The sequence below is a fragment of the Achroia grisella genome, unplaced genomic scaffold (genome assembly GCF_030625045.1).
Source record: "Achroia grisella isolate CSIRO2021 unplaced genomic scaffold, CSIRO_AGI_Agris_v1 utg874, whole genome shotgun sequence".
NCBI lineage: Eukaryota > Metazoa > Arthropoda > Insecta > Lepidoptera > Pyralidae > Achroia > Achroia grisella.
In genome coordinates this window covers 2,374,117-2,380,116 of record NW_026713051.1, presented here as the reverse complement: position 1 = coordinate 2,380,116, position 6,000 = coordinate 2,374,117, and the positions used below count along the sequence as shown (strand labels likewise).

General features: G+C 32.6%; 1 long non-coding RNA gene across 1 annotated transcript in view; it reads right to left on the bottom strand.

Annotated features, from left to right (window-relative positions):
- Positions 1-2,606: 2,606 nt before the first annotated feature.
- LOC131853015 (uncharacterized) overlaps positions 2,607-6,000 on the bottom strand; it is a 34,980-nt gene continuing 31,586 nt past the window's right edge. Inside the window, exon 6 of the long non-coding RNA XR_009357964.1 lies at positions 2,607-2,770. This is a non-coding gene — a long non-coding RNA (uncharacterized LOC131853015). The remainder of the gene's footprint in view (positions 2,771-6,000) is intronic.

The window sequence follows — 6,000 nt, the reverse complement described above, 5'->3', positions numbered from 1 at the left end:
ATATTGTAATATAATATTATATGGAGAACAAACTTTGTCGACCGTAAGCATTATACGAAATAATGCTTACGGTCGACAAAATTATGAAAAAAACAATTATGATCGTAAAAATATAAATATTTAATAAAAAAAAATAGTGCCAACCAGCAATGAGGATTTAAGGAGTGAATATATTGATCTTATATACTAAATATCAACAATAAAATGTAAGGTGGGGTGACAGTTTAGACACGGCAATGCTTTAGACAATATTTAGTTTGTCTTACTAGCCATAATTAATTTAAATTTCAAGTATTGCCTTGAAATATCTAACTCGGTATCTGTATGCTATAATAACTATCACCTATAGATATAGACATGAACGTATTCGACACGTGCCACTCGTGTTATTCTTACCGTCGACAAATTGCTTCCGTATCGTCATTTCACTATCAATTTTCTAGCTTATAAGCGAAAAACTACTAATAAATCAAGCCGGTGGTCGGATGGATGAAACGAGACACATTTTATACCATATTGTCTGCATGGGTATCCCTGTCTCGCTGGATCTTATAATATTCAGACATTAGGCGTGAGGTGTTGAATAAAAACGAGTGCGATGGCTGTAGAAATGGCCGTCATGAATAAAATATCTGGTTATACTTGCAACAAGCACTACGCTTGCACTCGTTTATAAATTAGCATTGACAATGACCCAAACGGACGCTGGCCGGATGAACAACCACGCATTCTATAGTGGTCCGATTATGATGTTTCTGTATAATACATGAGTATTGAATTGGGTGCCTTATGAATCCTAAAAAGGTACATACGCGACCTTTGTTTCTTCAACTTCAAGAGAGTTTTGCAATTCTACAATTGGGGTGCAATTTTTTACATTTTGTTCAGAACGTCGAGCAAAGCAAAACTTTTTTGTCATATGAGTGCTAAATGCACTCATATGACAACAAAGTTTTTCATCAGAACGTTCAGCAGTTAAAAACTCCTCTGGCATGTGAGTTTGTAGTTTGATTTTACAGATGGTGTCGTGTTTTAAAATTTAAATTCTCCTATATAGCACCGCCCATCACGGGAGAGTGAACTGCAGAGTTCGCAAATATTTTGTGTCACATAAAAAATATGTTTTTATTTTCATGAATATGCACGACATATACGGTTCAACATTTTCAAGCACACCTATTTTTAGAGTACCATTTTCGTATTATATAAAACTGTTGGGATATAATATCTCGTTTTAAATAATATGCTTTTGATAATTCGACCACTCGACGCATAATAATCAAGACTTAACTAAAGACCATTGGATGCAAAAGGATTCTCTTTTGAATTTGTACCTATTATTCTATAGCCTCGGTGGTCTAGTGGTTTAGCACACCGCTTTATTATCCGATGGTCGTGGGTTCGATTCCTCGCACGGTTACAAACATTTGTATTCATGAGTATGATTGTTTGTATCGGTCTGGGTGTTTTCTATGTATAATATGTACTTATTTACAAAAAAAAATGTATCCATGAATTTATATCGGTTGTCTAGTACCCATAACACAAGCTCTGCTTAGCCTAGGGTTAGATGGCGTTGTGTAAATTGTCCTGAGATATTATATTATATTACTATTATTAGAAGATTGAATTTTTTGAATTATAAGATTGAATTGAAACTTTATTCTAATTAATATTATAAAGTTTCAATACTTATTAATAATTTGTACTATTATGTTATCGCCTAAGTGTTAACTAATATGTATATCTTTATATTAATCATGTTTTTACGCATTACAATTTAGTTATGATCACGTTGTAACTTATAAAATTGATGCTAGCTGCCAAACAAACTGCTCGGTTTTGAATGACGTGTTTTTCGTCGTCTATATTGTAAATTAGTAATATTTATAGTACTTTAGTAATTGTAATTAAATACTGTATTTTACACATTGTTAGTATAGTACCCATTCAAATTAAATATATATATTATCTCCACGACTTATTATTTCTTATTATATTAGTGTACCTATAACTTGATACTTATTACATTTCGTCCAATTTACACATCCTTTCAATTTTTAGCCTACGTTGTTCTGTTGTAGAACTTATAATACTGTAGTTTAATTAAAATCCTTTCAATTATTTTTAAATATATATATATTTCAAATAGCAACAAATACCAGTCCATACATTTATCCAAGTCTCACGTGTTTAAAATTAGTAGGATTTAGAAATACATGGTAGTTTGTATTCACATGTTTCGACTTGTAAATTCACAAGGATTGTTTAAAAGAGCAACACACAAGTTTCTTGCTTATTCTTCTTGTGATGAGACAACTTTTCGAATAAGCGGTAGATTAAAAAAAATGTTGACTATTCAAAAGTGCTTAAATTAAGTTTATTTGAATAAATTATTTTCTATTCTATTCTATTCATGCTCTTATGTGTTTATCGTCCAAAAAAAAATGTAAAGTAATGTGTGATTACTTCGATTATCTCATGTGGAGTAGATTTAATTGGAAGGTTGTGTGCAGCCTGTCTACTAGTGCTGCATAACTTTTTGAATGTTTTAATTAGTGGTTTTATGGAAGGTTACAAAATAATATACAAACAACTTAGTGTGGGTACAAAATTTATTAACATATATCACAAATCTGTAAGTACCTATTTAGATTTTCCGAGTCAACAAATAAATAGAAGATACATTTATATTTAAACTAGCATAAACAATATAACATAGATGCTACACGTTGATAGGTAAACCAGAAGCTTGATATCTGGTAGGAACCTGAAAGACAAAAAAAAACAAGTTACAATCAAATTTAATGTTGTTGGTATAACTGCACATGAAAACGATATATGTATACAAAACAATTTATATTTAGAACAATTACAATTTAAAAGTTATTATAAGTTAGTAGTAATAAGTAGTTACACAAAAAAACACTAAAGATAAAAACAATTACAATACTAAACTAGTTATACATTCAACAAAGATAAAAGGTACAGAAATATTTTAATAATAAAAAATATCTTGCGATTCTTCCAGATGTAATTTAGCAACAGTAAAGTCAACAAAGCTGGCTGTGATATGTTCAATGGAAAGTATCACGTCACAACCACTTTGCCGGCTCACAGCTGCCAATTCCGCCAAAGTCTGCAAATACAAAACATAAATAAGGCGATGTGGTGTCGGTGCTGTCTTGTCGCTCATCAAAGCTGGCTGTGATATGACCATAGTACACATATGACAACCACTTTGTGAGCTACAAAACACTCCAGAAACAGTCGCAGTTCCGCCTCTTTTAGTCTACGTAGTGACATCTCACAGCCCAACTCGTCAAAAATGGCTGTGATATGATGAAGCGACATGGCACAACCATTTTTACGAATGGGCCACGGACTTGTCCAGCCGCCGTAGTCGTATTAGGTAGCGCTCATCTCCGTAAACCGACCACATCAAAGTGGCTGTGATATGATGACGGATATACATTTCACCACCGCTTTGACAGGCTAGGCCCGAGAATCGCACGGCTCATCTCCTGTTCTGTCACACTGCGGATTTGGTACGAGACTAGTGTGCTGTTACTAATGAGGCCATGCTCATCAAAGCTGGCTGTGATAGCTGCGTCATGATCTATGACAAACCAACTTTGATGGCAGGGCCACATTGAATGTCTATCCGGCCTGAAAATGTAACATGCTAAAACAATGATGGAAATAGCAACAATCACATTAACCACACAATCATATAAATGCATGGTTTGCTGTAAAATCGTATGTTGGCTTATTTTTTATATCCAGTGCTGAGAATTCTTGTTCATTAGTTCATACATCTGTAATTACAGTGTAGTTCTGCATAATACGTTTTACAATTATACACTTTTCTTCTTCATAAGCAACGAAACATTAATAACAAACTTTGCAAAACTGTACACTTCTAACTCGTTGACCACAACGTGTATTAATCTAGTTCATACGATATATTTTTTTCACATCAGATAGTATTTATTGCGTATGTCAAGTTGGGTCTTATTAAGATTAAGATTTGCACCCCAAAAACACCATATTAAAGAAAATAACGTTAATGTAAAATAATAAATCTGTCATAACTAACATATACTAATTAATTGTTATATAATAACTAACACGTGTTTTTGAAAATATTGGGCACAGTAACAGATAATATATATAAGACATCTCAAGTTTAAATATTTGTATTCGAACGTTTCAAAAGTATACCATGATCTCTGTATCATTCATAGTCACATTCTTGGTATTCAGTACTATGACACATAACGGTGCGTTCTATCTTCTAAGTTGTAACACACACACACACACATACACTAATAGAAATGGTCGAAAGTTGAAAATGAGTCAATGTTTAAAAATGTCGCCGGAATCAGCGTTGAAACACAAGGCAGGTAGGTAGGTAACGGGATTTATTGACATCGAATGATTATTATTGAATACATTATACATTTCATAATAAATTATGGATCGATGACGCTAATATGGTATTGTGCATACATAGTAATGTCGTAATTATATGTATATATATACCGAATGCGAAGTAAATGGCATAACTGTAGCCTATAGAAATGATAAAAGAAATTTGATGCAAACAAGCTCACCGACTGACTACGGAAAGCGAGGATCGTCATCTATAGATACAATGACCACTATTGTTTCGTGACTTGCCATTTGTGAGATTAAAATACCTATATACTGATTACTACTGCTACGGAGCTAAAAAGGACAAGACAGATTTCATGAATAGCAATCTGCAATTTGTGATATTTAACTTGTATTTTCAACTCTATTGCTTACAACGTAGTGGGATAATACGTAAATATTTGTTCGATACAAGAGAAATGCAGAACTCCGCCATAGTTAAAGCCGCACTCTATACATCATACAAACGTCTGCTATGAGAGATCGTGTTAGATTCCTGCTCAAATTATCGGATTCCAACTTTTCCGAGAAGTGACTCACACATACTACCTATGTTCGCACACCTATGTTCCTACGGAATGCTGAATTACATAAGATCAGTTATACCAATAATTAATAACAATCATGCTGATTTGTACCACCACAAGTTTACCAACATTAAAAAGGAGCAGTACATAATAGTTGAGGTTAGTTAGCTGAACAATCAAATGGTAGAAAGTTGCGCAATACTAAATGAGGACCCTGATAACCTAAACTAGGTACTACACCTGTGCTATAGATATCAGTGCTCCATTGTAACATGTATTATAAACTATACAAATAATTATGTTGATAGAATACCTAATATGACAATAATTATTCCACTTTGACAAATATAATAATATTCTATCGAGTTCCTTGGCAATTATTGATAACCTCAGTTGCTAATTACGAGTCCTGGGTGTCAACAGCGATGGAAACAGCGACATCTGTTTTAGTATTTTCAACCTTCTCGAGCTGTAAATGTGGTTGTTTTTCACGGCCATAACTGACGTCACACAAAGATATTATTCATTGAAGCCGGCGAGCTTGTAAGTATATGAGGGAAAGCAATAAATAATAACTGCTCCACAATATACGTAGGTAGGTATATTTGCGTATGAAAGCTGTGATAAAAACAGATTATTCGCCTACAGGTAGATAATAATAAGCACAATGATTTATTTATTAGTTATATTACTTAGAAAGTATCCAATTAATTCCCAGAAAGGCAAATGTCTATTGTTGATATATTATTTATAAGTCATAATATTAGGTATTGGCCTTGTTATAGAACTATAAACAATTTTGGTTCTTATTTGTATTGTAGTTAAGTTATATTTATAAATTACATTGCTGTTATTTTAAATTACTGCTAAGTCTGTATCGAAACTGAAAAACAAGTATTGTTTAACTATTATAATATTATTATTCCAGTTCAAAATACGTAATTATTGATTACTTTAAGCTTATTTAATGTCTTATCTGATATTTAAATTAAGATAACTGAATCACGATTCAAATTATTGAAGTGAAATACCTACC